This window comes from Nelumbo nucifera, chromosome 1, assembly GCF_055504915.1.
Source record: "Nelumbo nucifera cultivar China Antique chromosome 1, China Antique-T2T, whole genome shotgun sequence".
Classification (NCBI taxonomy): Eukaryota; Viridiplantae; Streptophyta; class Magnoliopsida; order Proteales; family Nelumbonaceae; genus Nelumbo; species Nelumbo nucifera.
In genome coordinates, this window is record NC_142649.1 from 138,035,801 (window position 1) to 138,054,826 (window position 19,026).

A 19,026-nucleotide genomic window follows, 5' to 3' on the forward strand; every position below is an offset into this window, starting at 1 on the left:
GAGGATTTGCCTCTGGAGAGTTTGATGATGTTGACTGCATATTTTCAAGTTCCACAGCTCTTGAACTCTACTAGCTCTTGTGGTGGCGAAGGAAGACACGAAATGGAGGAGAATTAGGAAGAGGAGGTAATTGAGCCTAGGTGTGTTTCTCCCCATCCCTACTCCTCTGAGGAGAAATCAAGAAAAAAGGTTGACTCTCAAAGAAAAATACATCTATGGAAACATAGTACTTGTGAGCATGACCATAGCACTGGTAGCCCGTTTGAGATAAAAGGTAACCAAGAAAAACACAAGGAATGGCACAAGGATTGAGCTTACTGCGAGTAGGGGACAAGTCATGAACAAAGCAATGACACCCAAAGACACGCATTGGAATAGCGGACAGAGGAGCCGTAGGAAACAATATTTGATGTAGGGCCTTATACTCTAGTAATCGAGATGGTATACAATTGATGATATATGCAACACACATAACACATCCATCCAAAAGCGTTTCGGAACATGCATATGGAGTAATAATCCACGAGCTACTTCGAGAAGATGATGATTTTTTCTTTTAGCAATACCATTTTTTGCTGGGGTGTCCTAGCACAAGAGCTCCGATGAAGAGATCCACACGAAGCAAAGAACTCTGTGAGATCACTATGGAAGTACTCCTTTGCATTGTCCGACGGGAAAATATGAATCTTAGTTTGGAATTGAGTAAAAATCATGCATTGAAAATCTTTCACAATCTTTGGCATTTCATCTCTAGATTGCATAGGATAAACCCAAGTATATCTAGAGTAGTCATCAATCAAAGTAATGCTTATATTCAGTCTTAGAAAGTAGAGTAACAGGGTCCCAAACATTAGAATAAACAATATGAAATGAAAATTCAGATCTTTTATTTCTTAAAGGAAAAGAACTTCTACAATGTTTGCTCAATTGACATGTTTGACACTGTAACTCACTAATTGACAAAAACTTAAATAACTTTGGAAACATAAGTTTTAATGACCCAAAAGAAAAATGACCAAGACAACTATGCCATAAGTAGGCGTGACTCTCTCTAGATGAACTTAAGGACTCTATATCCACAAGATTGGATTTATTCTCCAACACGTAGAGACCATCCACCATGCTTCCTCTACCAATCGTCTTCCTCGATGCCAAATCCTGAAACACACATGAAGGAAAGAAGGTAACTGAACAATTCAAGGAGCAATACTACTAATGGAAAGTAAATTGATAGGTAATTTAGGAACATGCAACACATTAGAGAGGGTAAGACCAAAAGTAAGGGAGATGGTTCCTTGGCCAGCTATGGTGGAGAAGGATCCATCAACCGGTCTCATCTTATCTCTCTCAGAGAGGAGGTTATATGCCTAAAATAAAGTTGACTTACCAATCATGTGATTTGAGACTCCAGAATCAATTATCTTAGGGGAATCAAATGTACGAGATGACACATGGAAAGTAGTGGCAGTGTTACCTGATGTAGATGCAAAGAAGGTAGGAGTAGGGCCAGAATCCATTTGGCAAAGTGTCCTACCATGTAACTCCAAATGGTCACAAAAAGAGTTGATAATCTATTCCTTGGGGTCAGAACCAGAGTGTCACTCTTGAGTACCATGGGACTAGTCTCTTGAGATGCCAAATTTGCTAAGTTATATTTCTCCTAATTGTACTGGGCTAGCTTCTTACTCTGATCAGATGTTGATTTCTTACTCAATTCCTGAGCCCATTTAGGCTTCCCATGGAGGTCCAACATGTGTCTCTAGTGTACTTGGACTTCTAACAATGAGTGCACCAAAGCTTGTCTTTGTCGTCCACTCTCTTCTGTGAATCACCCTTCTTAAAAGAGCCTCTGGCATTCGAATTTGTACCTCCTCGGACTGATAGTGCAACCGGCTCCCCCTCTGCACTATTCATCACACTTCTTATTCTCCCTTTAGACTGAACTAAGGGATAAACTTCCTAAATTGAAGGTAAGTCCTTACTTCCTAAGATTTGTACCCTAATAGACTCATATGTAGGATTCAGTCCCAAAAGAAAAGCAAATACTTGTTGCTAGGAGACAAGTGACTTTTAGGCCTTTGCATCTTCATTACACTTCCAATTCACATTTTGATAATGATCCAAATCCTTCCAGATTGATGTCAGATCTGAGTAGTACATTGAGAGACTTCTCTCCCCCTACTTGCAAGTGGAGGATTCAGCTTGCAATTAGTATATCTTTGCATAGTGCCTCTGCTCCGAATAGGTAGATTTTGCTTGTTCCCATATTTCACAAGTTGTTTCAGCCCACATAAAGGTCCTTTTTACTTGTGGCAGAATGGAAACCAAGAGCCACAACATCACCATACTATTTTCTTGGTTCCACCTGTCATGTCCAGAAGTTCCAGTCTTTGGCTCCTTCACTTTATCATTTATATACCCTATTTTTCCCCTGGCAGTAATGTAGAGTTTAATTCCCCTAGACCATTCAAGGTAGTTTAGTCTATCAAAGGGAATTACAGCCATGGGGAAACTCATATCCATCCCCCCACTCATTCTGTTTTGACCTCCTGAAACCCCGGAAGTTGCAGAATTCTCAGAGGACATGGTTACATTACTATTCAGTTTTCAACACACAACTTAGGATCCCTCCTGACTGCACACACCAAACCGACACAATCTGAACACAGACCAGCACCAATTCTCCAAAAAAAGGTATGTTTAGATTGATTTCAGACCTGTACAGAATTAACACTTCCAGATTATCTAAGCACATTAACCACCAGGAGAGATCCTCAGAACATTATAATTACACCAAAACTGGGAAATAGCAGGTCATCCGTGACCTACAGATATCCCCTTCTCAGGTACAGGATCACATGATCCATAGAAAAGAGGTCTGAACCTCACAATTTTTCTGACAGCAGTCAGCAGACTTGCTTCATAGAGTTTTCTCTTGGTGCACGACCAAGATAAGAGAAAAAAAATAGAAAACTTGTACCAGTCGTAGGTCAGCTTTTCTGATCTCAGTCTGGAGAAGACAGCAAGATGAAGAGAAAAAACCTTGTTCGATCTTCTCTCAAACCTAGTAGAACTGCTTTGATACCATCTTAACAGAGAAAGAACAGTAGGAAACAAGAAGGAAAGAGAGAGAGAGAGAGAAGAGAGATGTTTGGCGAACAGAATTCAGTCTGGAGGCACCAGATTATAATATTATATATAGGGTGAGCATAATTAAAAGGGAAAAGACCCTTGTGACCCTACTGTAGTTAAAGATAATAAACTGATAAAAAAGCTATTTTAAACAGAACAAACTGACCCTAACTAAGCATAGCCTAAACATAAATCTAAAGTAAACTATTCCAACAATAAGCTTTCCTTGATTTTCACCGTTACATATCAGGTTGTTCATTCGCCACCGAGATCTGCGGCTTCTTTTGACATTGAAATTTTCCCTTAGGGCCACCTTACCCCACAGGTACATGCTGAAATATCCACTGCTTCTGAGACATCTCCGATTGGCAAGACTCCCGTAGTCTGGTCAAGATGAAGTGACCTTTTTAGAAGGATGATGTCTGACTACCATCCTTTATGATTGACTAGAAGAGGCATGTTCTTGTGGATATCTGGCAATAACCCAGAAATGGAAATAACATGCTAGTACCACCTGAAATAATACTCCCCACTTTGACACCAATCAAAGAGACCACTGTTTACCCGACTTGTCCCCCTCTTCTTAAATATTATCATCCAATATTTTAATCTTATTTCTAGAAAACACTCACCAGATATACCTCATATCTTCCTAAAGCTGTTATCATTTTCCATATGTCTCTTCTCCTTATATGAATTCCAAGATAACCCCACCAATAGCCAGTTCTGACTCTTCAGCTTCTAAGGCACTTTCCCGGTTACCCTGTTCCACCATAAGTTCCTCCTCTTCAAACAAAATTCTTACTTCATATTTCTTTCCAGTGAACAGAAGATCCAGGTGTGTTGAAACAGAGTTATTCCTATCATTGAAAAGAAAATGTCCACAAGCATCCCCACTTGTTCTACATGTCTGGATACACCATGCATAATGAAGGATACCTGCATCATTGATCCATACCAGACTTGAAAACCTATAATTCCTAATACAATCTGTTGTGGAAACCAAGGTTGATTTTAACCTCCAGGAAGTTCCAATGATGGTTTTGAAACCATCCCCATCTAAGAACAGACAGCACATCCAACCTTATATTGCAGGCAGACCAAAAAAAGGTCCCACTAAACCCAGTACGCCACAAACTCTTTACCTGGCATAACCCCAAAGAATCTGCTGACTAAATATCTCTCTAAAACATCTAACAGACTGCCAAAGATCTCCCACTTTCTTAACCTTGGAAACTCTAATAGAACCCTTGAACTCATTTTTAACTGTCACCGGTTGTTCTATATCAGATGCAGTAAAGTTCTCTAAACCTCATGTTGGACCCATATAAGGCTTAGGTTGTTTTCCTTGAGACTTCTTCAAGGCGAAACTTAAGGCATATTAAATAAAGGCATATTTCTAAATGACTTAAAAAGGAATTTGGTGGAGATCCTCAAATTGACCCTGTCAGCAGCCCCCAAGAACTGCCCATGGAAGGTGAAATTAGACTTCAGTTTGATGGTGGTGCTTGTTAGAAACCCCAACCCAAGAGAATAATCTGAACTTAGTCTTGAACTTACCTTTCATAACATGTTTTCCCCCTTTATCTCTTTGGGAGTCCTTCGTTTGCACATATAACCTGAGGCTAGCTCAACCAACTAATCCTCAGTCTTATCTATTTTCCTTGTTCTAAATTGATCTTTAAATGCATTTAAGTCCTGCACTCCTGCCTTTTTTTTTCTTTTGAGAAGAAGTTAACCAGATTTCATTAAATAAAACAAGGAGTACATGAGCAGATGTACTGAACAAAGGAAAGAGAACTTAAACGGCAGAAACGCAAAATTACAAGGGGAGAAGCCTGTTGCTGTATAAATTTTCTAAGTTTGCTCCAATTTTAGCTAATCCATCTGCTATATGATTCAACTCCCTCAGTATCCACAACAAATTTACATTTAAATTTTCCAAGGAGTCTCTTGCCTCAGTCAGATAATGACTCAACCTCCAAGGACCCCCCTCCTTGTCTTTTAGCCATTTGATAGTATTAGCAGAATCTCCAACAATGGATAATTTCTGAATGCCTAAACTTTTTATTATTCTGATACCAGTGAGCGCTGCCATCACTTCAGCCTTTGTTGAGTCCGTGTTACCCATTGGGCCACTGAAAGCCCAACAGATAATCCCCTGTTCATCCCTCAAAATACCACCTATCCCAGCTTTGCCCGGATTGCCTGCAGCACTTCCATCGAAGTTTAGAATCATCCCTTCTTCAATATGCGGTATCTGTAATCTTTGGGTTGGTTGAGGGTAAGTTGGGAGAAGCAAGATCGTTTGGATATTTCTGTTAAGATCATTGAGAGAGAGGCCCTGAAACATCTCAGAATTAACAGCCCAAAAATTACAACAAAAGAATATATCTGAAATTAATTCTTCCAGAGATCTTATTTTCTTCTCAAATATGCGCCTGTTTCTTTCCTCCCAAATTCCCCACAATACTGCATGTACCACAGTTTGCCAATACACTTTACCTCTTCTGCTCAAGCCTGACCCATGCCACTGGTTGAGAAACTCACAAATATGCTTTTGAGAGACCCAACTATATCCAGTCAGATTTAAGAAATGCCACCAATTCTTTTGAGAAAATTTGCAATGAATGAGTAGATGATCTGCAGATTCCCCTTCTCTTAGGAAAAGCAAACATGCATGAGGAGAAACATATGACCTTCCCAGGCTTTTTTTTCTGAAGAAGATCACACGTATTTATTCTCTATAGACACGCTTCCCAGACAAAGAAGCAAACTCTTAGAGGAATATGACTGCTCCAAACCTTCTTGAAAGGGAAAGAGGAAATCTGATCACCTGCAATTAGAGCCTTAAACATAGATTTGGAAGAGAAAACACCATTTTGGTTGAGGGTCCAAACTCGGGTGTCAATGGAATGAGGGGAGGTGTAGACTTCTTTTAAGGTGAGGAAAAGGTTTATGAGGTCTGAGATCTCAGTGTCCCTTAGAGGTCTTCTCAGGTTCAGGGTCAAGTTAATATCGGTAGGTAAAACTGGGATACAAGAGGAAACAGTTGAATCTTGGTCTATGGAGAGATTGAAGATTCTAAGGAAAGATTCTGCTAGAGTGGTATTCCTCCACCAGAGATATTTCTAGAATTTTATTTTATTTCCATTTCCCACTTTGAATCTAATGAAATGAAGGAAAGAAGAGTGTGAAGAGACTATTACCTTTCCAAGGATTTGAATTCTTTACCTGGTTCAAATGAAGATTACTGTCCCACCTATTTGCATTTGTTCCATATTTACTAGAAGTAGAAATCTGTTGAATTAATGAAAGAAAGTAGTTTCTTGAAGAGAGGAGAAGAAGAGATGAAGAGAAGTTGAAAGAAAAGAGAGCAATAATCTGGCCGCCCCCTTCACTTATTATTTATACTAAAATAATAGAACAGTACAAAGACAACTATGCCCTTATAGGGCGGCAAAACATAAAACAACATATATAACACTCAAAAAACATAATAAAATTTGGACTCACATAACTACTGTGGTCCTCACCTCCTATCTAACAACTAACATAAAACATCTACTCAGAAAAACATCATAAAACTAATTAATCTTCAACACTCCCCCTCAAGTTGGGAGTAAATGTCACACATTCCCAACTTGCGTAGATCATGTTCAAGCTTGTTCCTTGCCACCCCTTTAGAGAGAACATTAGCCAGCTGCAACTCTGAAGAGACATAAGGCAAACAAACTTCTCCGGTTGTTACCCTTTCTCTTATAAAGTGTCTGTCAACTTGAATGTGTTTTGTCCTATCATGCTGAATTGGATTGTGGGCAATATTGATTGCAGCTTGATTGTCACAATATAACATCATAGGTTCTTCTGCTTTCACCCCAATCTCACTCAAAAGAGATCTTAACCCAAAGAAGTTCAGAGACACCATGAGCCATGGATCTATACTCAGCCTCTGCACTTGACCTTGCCACAACCGCTTGCTTCTTACTCTTCCAGGAGATCAAGTTTCCACCTACAAAGGTACACACTCCCGATGTAGACCTCCTGTCATCTAAGCATCCTGCCCAGTCTGCATCTGTATAGGATTCTAGCTTCAGATTCTCATGATTTGAGAAAAGAATGCCTCTGCCAGGGTGTTTTTTTAGATATGCAAATATTCTCTCAATAGCTTCCCAGTGCTAAACCCGAGGTGATGCATGTACTGACTCACAACACTGACAACATAAGAAATATCTAGTCATGTCATACACAGATACAACAGTCGGCCCACCATTCTTTGATATCTCCCCACATCCTTTACCAATTCACCATCCACACCATTAATTTTGTGATTTGGATCAATAAAAGTGTCTGCTGATTTGGTCCCCAGCTTCCCAGTCACTTGCAGTAGGTCAAGTACATACTTTCTCTATGAAATGAAGATCCCATGCTTGGATCTTGCAACTTCAATCCCTAAGAAGTATTTGACCTCCCCAAGATTTTTGATCTCAAATTCTTGCTGCAATGATTTTTTGAGATCATCAATCTCCTCCAGATCATTTCCTTTCACCACTATATCATCCACATACACAATCAAAATTGACACCAAAGCATCTCTCCTCTTCACAAAGAGGGTGTGATCAGACCGTGTCTGTGTGTATCCAAAACAGATGAGTGCCCCTCTGAACCTGTCAAACCAAGCCCTAAGAGACTGTTTCAGTCCATATAGAGATTTTCTGAGTCTGCACACCTTTCCTTTACCAACATTTTCATAAAAGCCTGCTAGAATGTCCATATATACCTCCTCCTATAAGTCACCATTGAGGAAAGCATTTTTTACATCAACCTTGCCTTGTACCTCTCTGGGGGGAGATCAACTATTTCCCAAGTTTGGTTTTTGACCAAAGCATCCATCTCATCTTGCATGGCTGTTTTCCACTCAGGTTTGGAGAGAGCCTCGATAACATTCCTGGGTATAGACACAGAATCCAGGGAAGAAAGAAAAGCACAGTAGGAGGGTGATAAGGCATTGTAGGAAAGATGGTGTGAAATGCAGTGGGTTGTACACTTTCTCTTCCCCTTACGAAGTGCAATGGGAAGATCAAGGTCAGTGGGATCAGCTGTAACAATGGGGTTAGGGACAGAAACATTATCATTAGAAAACATAACAAGCTCAAGAGGAATACCTGGAACTATATCTGCCAAATCTGAAGTTTCAGAAGGACTGACAGAGAGTGGTGTGGGTCAAGGATGTGTGGAGTCAACCATCATTTGTCGGCGCTGATATTGCTGTGTGGCTGCCCGTAGTGGCCCAGGTAATGAAACTGGAGGTGCAGGTGCTGGCTGAACTGATGGTGTAGGTGGTGGCTGAACTGACGGAGGCACCACAGAAACAGGAAGAGGAACAGATTATGAGTTCTCCTCCCCAAAACTCTCCCCCTAAGAAGAACCACTCGAGAAGAAGAATGTGGATTTAAAAAAGGTAACATCCATAGTGACAAATCTGCTCCTCGACACTGGGTCATAACAGCAATATCCCTTTTGGTTCTGAGCATACCCAAGAAAAACACATTTCTTGGCCTTAGGACCCAATATCTTGCGATGAGGGCCAAGAATGTGAACAAAAGAAACACAGCCAAAAACCCTCAGAGGTATATGAAATATCTCTCCATCTGGAAAAAGGAGGTTAAATGGAACCTTAAACCCCAAAGTCCGTGAAGGAACATGGTTAATCACATGTACGGTTGTAAAAACTGCATCTCCCCAGAACTGCACAGGATCTGAAGCACACACCATAAGACTCCTTGCCACCTCCACAATGTGTCTGTTTTTCCTCTCAGCAACTCTATTCTGTTCCGGTATATATGCACAGCTGCTCTGATGAACTACACCATGTTCTAAGAGATACGTGGTTAGGTCCTTCTCAAAGTACTCTCTAGCATTATCTGATCTAAAAACCTTAGTTCTCACTCCAAATTGTGTGAGAACCATCTGGTGAAATTGTCGTACTAAGTTAGGAACCTCATCACGTGATCTCATCAAATATATCCAAGAATATCGTGTATAATCATCCACAAACAAGAGAAAGTAACAGAATCCTCCCATGGAAGGGATTTGATATGGCCCCCATACATCAGTGTGAACAATATTAAAAGCATAAGTACTTCTTTTATTACTTGGTTTAAAAGACTGTCTACAATGCTTTCTTAACTGACAACTCTCACACTCCAAAGTAGATAATTGAACAGACTCAAACAACTTTGGGAAAAGGCATTTCAAAGAATTAAAAGAAAGATGTCCCAAGCGATTGTGCCAAAGCATAATCTGATTTACTGACTCTGACCCATTACTACTGTTGCTGCTAACATGATGGCCCTGATGTCTCGGAATCTCTTCCAAAAGGTAGACTCCATTCACCTCACGACCACTCCCAATCATCTTCTTTGACTCTAGATCCTGCAAAACATAATTACCAGGAAGAAAGGTCACAGAACAATTCAAATTTTTTGTCAAAGAACTAACAGACAGTAGGTTGGTATGAAGTCTAGGGACATGTAAAACAGAGGACAGAGTTATATCATTGGTCACTCTAAATGTCCCCTTCCCAGCAATGGGCATATGTGAACCATCTACTGTAGAAACTCTGTATCTACCAGAGCACAACTGATAGAAACTGAAAATGGTAGGGGCATTAGTCATATGCTCAGATGCTCTTGAGTCTATAATCCAGGGGGATCCCTCCTTACCTGAAGTGGATGCAAGATTCGCAGTTGCATATGAACTACCTGTATGTGCAAAGGAAGTGGTGTAGTTGGCTCCTGCATTCTGCTGTCCATCTAGAAGGCTAGAGCTTGGTGAATCTTTCTTACTCATAAGCTGTCCAAACCTCTCCAATTTTGTTCTCACTGCTGCTACTGCAATGGATTCCCAATCAGTTTGGGAGAGAGGGGCTGAAGAGTCTCCTATAGTGGCTACATTTACATTTCCCTTCTTGTTTCTTATCCGAGCAGGCATAAGATTTGGATGAAGCTTCCAACAAGTGTCCCTGGTATGCTTAGGCTTCTTGCAATAATCACACACCAAGTCTTTCTTATCTTCCCTTCTAGTCTCACTACTCCCCTTGTCTCCATTCGGCTTAGGTTTTGTTGTACCAACCATAGCCGACTGGTCAATCCCAGGCTATCTCAGCATTACATTCGTCCTACTCTCCTCTCCAGAGACAAAAGCATAGGCCTGAGAGAGTGTCACACCCTCCCTAGAAAGAATATGCTGCCTAGCAATGTCAAATTCAGGGTTCAGCCCTACCAAAAACTCAAAAACCCTATTCCTCTCTACCAGTTTGTGATAAGTTGTTGTATCATTTACACTTTCCCATACCACAGTTTCTAAGTGATCTATTTCCTGCCATAGGGTTTTCAGCATGGAGAAATACACAGCAAGAGGTTTTTCTCCCTGTTTCATACTTATCACCTGATTTCTTAACTGATAGGCTCTGGCTTCATTTTGCTTCTGAGAGTAGGTTTCAGTCACTCCATCCCAAATCTCCTTAGTAGTATTAGCCCATAGGAAATTTTTTGCAATATGAAGTAACATAGAATTACACAACCAAGACATTATCATGTAATTCTCTTGCACCCATCGAGAAGAGTCTATATCAAGTTTCTTCTCCTCCCCAGTGAGATACCCTAATTTTCCACGGGCACCAATAGCCATCTTAGCTGATTGTGCCCACTCCAAATAATTTGTACCATCAAGTTTACTGTAGTAATTATCCCAGACCCAAAAATATCACTACTACCTCCAACACCCAGTCCCACAGTACCGGTAGATTTCATCTCGGTATTCCAACTCTCCATTTTACTTCAAACAATTCAACAGTAAGAAAAAAATAGATTGGAGACCTTCAAAAAATAATTTAATACCACACACATAGAAACCAACCCTTCCGGAAGAAGAAAACCCTAGCTAGAGGGAAATCTCTCTCCTCCCCACGCCTCCCAACAGAGAGAAAAGTGAATCGATCACTCCGGGAGGCCTAGAAAATTTCAAAAACCAAATCGCCCTCTTTAGAAAATCAAAAGAAAACTAAAAATACCTGGGCGCCCAAGATCAGATCAAAAACAAAGAGTCCAACTTTTCTAGGACTCTTCCCCGTACTCCAGTTCTTCCTGATTTTGATGTCAAACAGTAGATCACCTTCCTAATGTCTAGATCCCACCAAAAACTCCAAGAACTGGGCAATCTATAGCAGATCGATCAGCCCTTTACTACTTCATGCAGTCCGCTAATCTAGGGCTGCATGAGAATGCTTCAAGAAACCCTAGCTGATGCTCTGATACCAAGTAGAAATCTACTGAATTAAAAAATATGAAAGAAAGTAGTTTCTTGAAGAGAGAAGGAGAAGAAGAGAAGAAGAGAAGCTGAAAGAAAAGAGAGCAATAATCTGGCCACCCCCTTCACTTATTATTTATACTAAAATAATAGAACAGTACACAGACAACTATGCCCTTATAGGGCAGCAAAACATAAAACAGCATATATAACACTCAAAAAACATAATAAAATTTGGACTCACATAACTATTGTGGTCCCCACCTCCTATCTAACAACTAACATAAAACATCTACTCAGAAAAACATCATAAAACTAATTAATCTTCAACACTAGAGATGACAGTTGCCGAAGTGTATTGGGTTCTACAGGGAATCTCCATAGCCATTTGCTCAAGAGCGAGGTGTTCTTCTCTTTCAAATGCCCAACTCCCAATCCTCCCTCCTCCTTCAACTTACACACTTGATCCCAACTTACCAAGTGGTTTCTATTCTCCCCTCCTCCATCCCAAAGAAAGTTTCTTTGGATTTTCTCTTCATAGTTTCTCACTTAGGAGGAATTTTGAAGACTGAAAGATAATAAATTGGTAAGTTGGCTAGAGAGGCCTTTAGGAGAATCAGTCTACCCCCTTTTGATAGGTAGCATTTTTTCCACGAAGCTAATTTCTTTTCAAACTTCTCCACCGCTGGTCCCCAAAAGTTTAGTGTTCTTGGGTTGCCACCAAGGGGCATTCCTAGATAGGAAACGGGGAGGTTTTCCACTTTACAGTCCATAACAAATTTGAAATTCTCTAGGAGGCTCTCTTCAACTGAATTTATGGGTACTGTTAGTGGTGTTAGTGAAGGGGTATTTCAGTCTTTGTACTTGTTGAGAATGCTGATGTGTACTGTTATGTTAGTTCGAGTGCCTCTTACTTAAAGAAGGGCACTCAAGTCTTTTTCAATAAGTCAATAATATAATAATAGGTCTGGCCGAATCAAGGGATTAACTTTTTTCCCTAATTCGAACCAGCCTTTCTCTCTTTTCTCTCTTCTCTCTTTTCTTCTTTCCTCTCCTACTTCTTGCTGTCTACTTTACTCTACAGTCAACGAACAAGACAGAATTCTATGGCAGGTCAAACTTCAACATGGTATCAGAGCTAGGTTCACCAAATCAGACTTGCTAGAATTCTGCCTTCTGCGCATTCGAATTAGGGTTTCACTTGGGGTTCTCAGTTGTGAGTTGGAGACTGGGAAAAGGGCTGAAAAGGAGTGATCGCCCCCTTCCCTAGGAGGTCTCTATGCCTCCGATTGTGTCGTTGGTGATTGGTTGCTGTGGTTTCTAAGCCCTAGTTAGGGCTGGTACGTGTGGTGCAGTGGTGTCTCAGCCCTTCGTATGGTTGGCCTTCAGGCGATGAGGTAAAGTTTTTTTTTATATATTTTTTTTTTGTTATGGAATACATGAGAGGTGTAGTACAGTTCGCATGATGGGTTCTCAGATTGCAGTATGCTAGGGTTTATGCTAGGGTTTATTCTGGTTTGTGTGTGATTCGAATGGCAATAGTGTCTACTTAATGGTGAAAATTCCTATAGTTGTGGATTAATGTTGGTGGTGTTACAAGTGTGGTTTTCAGCTTTTGATATCGCTGAAATCAGTGTGTAGACCTCGGTGAGTAGGGGTTGTGGTGTTGTAGTTTTCAACATTTAATACTGCTGAAATCAGTGTACAGACTTCGGTGAGTAGGGTTTGTGGTGTTGCAGTTCTCAGCTGTTGAAATCAGTGTGCAGATTTCGATGAAGTGTCTGTGTGTAGTGTGCAGTGTGTAGTGCTCCTAATTCAGTGCTCAGAATTAAGGGAGTTCGGCAATGGCAGATAACAGTGATAGTAAACCTAGTGTCATGATATCTACTGACTACCTGAATGTCCAAATGACCTCCATTAAACTGAATGGAGAGAATTATGTCCCTTGGGCCAAGTCTGTAGAGGTTTTTCTGAAGGCGAAGAAGAAAGTGAAGCATATAAGAGAGGAGAAACCCCCCGCTAATTCTCAGGAGTATGAAGACTGGGAACAGGAAGATGCACAGATCATTACATGGTTGTGGAACAGTATGGAACCCAAAATCAGTGTGAACTTCATGTTTCTTGACACAGCCAAAGAGGTGTGGGATCATGCCAAGAAACTGTATTCAGGTCAGGATAATACCACTAGGGTATATCAACTGTATCAGGAATACTTCAATCTGCAACAGGGAAATCAGAGCCTTGAGGAGTACTATGCCAATGTGAGGAATATCCGTAATGAGTTAAATGTCTATCATCCTCTCACTTCAGATGTCAAAGTTCAACAGCAACAGCGAGAGCAGCTTGATGTAACACGGTTTCTGGTGGGGCTGAAGTCTGAGTATGAACCAGTACGAGCCCAGATACTAGGGGGATCTGCTCTTCCATCTTTAGAGGAGGTGTTTGCTCGTCTTCGGAGGGCTTCCATTGGATCTATGGACTCTAATGTCTCCGATAAATCAGCATTTGCAGTGTCAAGAGGCCGAGGTGGCAGAAGTGGGACTCGAGGAACCCAGCCTGGCAGGAGTGGTAGTGGTGGATCTACACATATCCGTGGTGGTGGTCGTACTGGAGGCAGAGATTCAGGGGGAGCTCGTGGTAGAGGACGTGGCTCGGGTCCACGGAAGTGTACTCACTGTGGTTTGGATGGACATACCATTAACTACTGCTATGACTTACATGGTCCTCCCTCGACGTGGGCCAACCATGCCATGACTAGTGACACCAGTTTCAGCCCTACACAAGAGAAACGGTCAGCTGACCCGATGCCTTCTACTCCCTCAGATGGTCCAGGCAAGGAGATGGTGAGTGTTCCTCGTGATGAGTATGAGAGGTTTGTTCAATCCAAGTCGCAGCAGAACACAGCTTCCTTTGCACACTCAGGTATGGCTTGTTTGGCATCCACACCCAACCCCTGGATTATTGACTCTGGAGCCTCCGATCACATGACGGGAACTCCAGGTGTGTTTTCATCTCTCACTCATTGCTCAACATCACAATCTGTTACCCTTGCTAATGGCTCCACGTCATCTATCTGTGGTGTTGGTAATGTTGACCTAGACCCTGTATCCCTATCCTCTGTTTTATATGTACCTAAGCTTCCATTTAATCTTATGTCTGTTAGTAAGCTGACCAAGTCACTTAAGTGCTCCATCACTTTTTACCCTTCTATGTGTGTTTTTCAGGATCTCAAGACGGGGATGAAGATTGGTGGAGGGCATGAAGCCGGTGGACTGTATTATCTTGATGGTGGTGGACAAACGTCAACGGCTCTTCAGTCATCCATTTCTCCTCTCCAGTGGCACTGTAGATTTGGTCATCCTTCGCTGAAAGTGTTGCAGTCCTTAGTCCCTTCATTGAGTCAACTTTCTGTTTTAGATTGTGAGTCTTGTCAATTTGGGAAACACCATCGTGTTCCCTTTCGTTCTAGGGTCGATAACCGTGTGTCGAGTCTTTTTTCTTTAATTCATTCAGATGTTTGGGGTCCTTATAAAGTGATGTCATATAATGGATACCGATATTTTGTTATTTTTGTTGATGACTGTTCAAGAATGACGTGGCTCTATTTAATGAAAGAAAGAAGTGAATTATTTTCCATCTTCCAGAAATTTTATGCTGAGATCCGCAATCAATTTGGTGTTCACATCAAAATTTTCCGTTCTGATAATGGTCGTGAATACTTGTCTTCATCTTTTCGAGAATACTTGGACCAACATGGCATTATACACCAAACTTCATGTACCTATACTCCGCAACAAAATGGGGTTGCTGAGAGAAAGAACCGCCATCTTGTAGAAACGGCACGCTCCCTCATGCACCACATGAATGTTCCCAAAACTTTTTGGAGCGATGCAATGCTCACCTCTTGTTTCTTAATTAATCGGATGCCCACGTCTATCCTTGATGGTCGTTCTCCTTTTAGTGTCTTATTCCCCAACATGTCTCCGTTTCCGCTTTCTCCTCGGGTATTTGGGTGTGTCTGCTTCGTTCATAATCTGAGTCCCGGGACTGACAAGTTAGATGCACGTTCCATGAAGTGTATCTTCCTTGGTTATTCCCGAACTCAGAAAGGGTACAAGTGTTATCATCCTAGTTCTCGTCGTTCCTTGGTATGTGTTGATGTTACATTCTTTGAGTCTACTCCGTTCTTCGTGGGGTCCGGTGCTGCTGCTTCCCCCACATCACCACCTCCTCTTCCTCTTCCTGTGGCTGATCCACCTCCTTTGGTTCCAGTCATGCCTACGTCCTTGCCTCCGGTGCCACCATTGGTTGACCGTCCACCCATCCGTCACGTGTATACACATCGCCCACGTGTACCGGCTGCAGCTCCTCCAGCTTCATCACCGTCGACAGATCCAGCTCCAGCTTCGACACCAGCCTCCGACCTAGATCTTCCTATTGCCTTACGGAAAGATAAGCGTACTTGCACCCTTCACCCTATTTCCAATTTTGTTTCACTTACCCACCTCTCCGCTTCCCATCGCCAGTTCATATCTTTGTTATCCTCCGTGGTTGTTCCTAAGGATGTCCAGGAAGCCCTTACCTCTCCAGAGTGGTGCCGTGCTATGGAAGAAGAGCTCTCTGCTTTGCATCATAATCACACTTGGGATCTCACCGCTCTTCCTCCTGGGAAGAAGGCTGTCGGTTGTAAGTGGGTGTATAGTGTTAAGTACTTGCCAGATGGTCGTGTTGAGCGCCTGAAGGCGCGGCTGGTTGCCAAAGGGTACTCCCAAACCTATGGCATTGACTACACGGAGACGTTCTCCCCGGTTGCTAAGATAGGGTCAGTTCGTGTCGTCATCTCTCTTGCAGCTATGTCTGGTTGGCCTCTCCATCAGCTCGATATCAAAAATGCCTTTTTGCATGGGGATTTGCTCGAGGAGGTCTACATGGAGCAACCACCTGGGTTTGTTGCTCAGGGGGAGGATGGTAAGGTATGTAGACTTAAGAAGGCTATTTATGGACTTAAACAGTCCCCTCGAGCATGGTTTGGTAGGTTCAGTGAGGTGGTCAAGAAGTTTGGTCTGAAACAGTGCCAAGTTGATCACTCTGTCTTCAGTCTTGACTCTTCGGCAGGTAAAATAATATTGGTGGTGTATGTGGATGATATCGTTGTGACTGGGAATGATAAAATGGGCATTGACAGATTGAAGGCATTCCTACAGGAACACTTTCAGACAAAGGACCTTGGCAAGTTGAAATACTTTTTGGGCATAGAGGTAGCAAGATCTAAGCATGGCATTAATTTGTGCCAGAGGAAATATGTGCTTGATTTACTGGAAGAAACAGGATTGTTGGGTACTAAACCGGCTGAGACACCTATGGAAACAAATACGAGGCTGAGCAGTGATATAGGTGAAGTGTTTGAAGAGCCTGGCAGATACCGACGACTTGTAGGCAAACTAAACTATCTAACCATTACTCGGCCAGATATTTCATTTGCGGTTAGTGTGGTGAGTCAGTTCATGCAGAAACCTTTGGTCCCACATTGGAATGCAGTGCTAAGGATTGTGAGGTATCTGAAAGGAGCTCCTGGTCGTGGTTTGCTGTACAGAAGTGGTGGAAAACTGGTAGTAGAAGGATACACCGATGCTGATTGGGCAGGTTCTATGTCTGATAGACGATCTACCACAGACTATTGCACCTTTCTGGGGGGTAACCTGGTAACATGGAAAAGTAAGAAGCAAACAGTTGTGGCAAGAAGCAGTGCAGAAGCGGAATATAGGGCCATGGCACATACTGCTTGTGAACTAGTGTGGCTGAGGAACCTTCTACAGGAGATAGGATATGACATCAGTACTCCAATGAAGCTCTACTGTGACAATCAGGCAGCGGTTCATATCTCTTCCAATCCAGTGTTTCATGAAAGAACCAAGCACATCGAAGTTGACTGTCATTTTGTGAGAGAGAAGGTGCTGAATGGGGTGATAGAAACTGCATATGTTAGTACGGGAAACCAGTGGGCAGACTTGTTTACAAAAGGCTTGAGTCGGGGGAGAGTGGACTACATATGTAACAAGCTGGGATTATATGATATATACTCACCAGCTTGAGGGGGAGTGTTAGTGGTGTTAGTGAAGGGGTATTTCAGTCTTTGTACTTGTTGAGAATGCTGATGTGTACTGTTATGTTAGTTCGAGTGCCTCTTACTTAAAGAAGGGCACTCAAGTCTTTTTCAATAAGTCAATAATATAATAATAGGTCTGGCCGAATCAAGGGATTAACTTTTTTCCCTAATTCGAACCAGCCTTTCTCTCTTTTCTCTCTTCTCTCTTTTCTTCTTTCCTCTCCTACTTCTTGCTGTCTACTTTACTCTACAGTCAACGAACAAGACAGAATTCTATGGCAGGTCAAACTTCAACAGGTACAATACTAGATTTGCTAAAATTGACCCTCAGCCCGGTAACTGATTCAAAGGTTTCGATCACCCTCTTCACATTAGAGATGTTTTCCAAGGATGCATCCAAGAATAGGATGACGTCGTCAGCAAATTGCAAGTGAGAAACCTGGACCATATCTCTTCCCACTTCAAAACCCTTAACCAAACTTAGTAATTTGGCTTTGTCAAATAGAAAATTAAAGATGTCCATCACTAAGGTAAAGAGGAGAGGAGAGAGTGGACAGCCTTGTCTAAGCCCTTGACTGGCCTTAAAATAGCCCTTAGACTCTCCATTTAGGAGCACTGAAAACCAAGATGAGCCAATGCATCCTTTGATCCATCTCCTGCCAAAGCCTCTCAGTCTCAAGCAGTCCAAGATACACTCCCAATCAACTTTATCGTAGGCCTTTTCACGGTCTAGCTTGACTAGAACCCCTGGTTTCCCACGAGCCTTTCTGTCTTCTACACACTCATTTGCAATTAAAATACTATCCACAATTTGTCTTCCTTTGACAAAGGCAAACTAATTTGGAGAGATCAGATCTTGTAGCACTTCTTTCAGTCTTCTTGCTAGGACTTTGGCCAAAATTTTATTAACACACCCTACCAAACTTATTGGCCTAAAGTCCTTCACTTCCGAAATTCCCCCTTTCTTTGGGAATAAGCACAGAAAGGTTGAATTTATGCCTTTATTTACTATGGCAGAGGAGTGGAACTCTCTAAAGAACATTAGAAGATCTTCATTAACAATATCCCAACACTTTTGGAAGAAAAATAAAGGGAAACCATCTGGGCCAGGTGCCCTGTCTCCATCCATGCTAAAAACTGCCTCTTTGATTTCCACCTCTTCGAAGCTTCTTCCCAACCAAACTTTCTTATCTACTGACAAAGTTGATCCTTCCCAAGTATTCAATCTGAAACTGTGCATGCTATCCTTAGAGTATAGGCTCTTAAAGTAGGAGAGGAAGACCTCAGTTATTTTTTCAGAATTTTCCACTTCTCTTTGGTTCACTCTTATTTTTGAAATGAAGCTTTTCCTTCTTCTCCCCGAGGCATACACATGGAAAAATCTGGAGTTATTATCTCCTTCTTTCAGCCACCTCACTCTAGATCTCTGCCTCCAGTAAACTTCCTCCTTTCGGACCAACTTTTCCCAAGATTTCCTC

General features: G+C 41.8%; 1 protein-coding gene across 2 annotated transcripts in view; it reads right to left on the bottom strand.

Annotated features, from left to right (window-relative positions):
* The window catches only part of LOC104612247 (lysine-specific demethylase JMJ27-like), a 54,125-nt gene that overhangs the window by 9,965 nt on the left and 25,134 nt on the right, over positions 1 to 19,026 (bottom strand). The window lies entirely within an intron of this gene.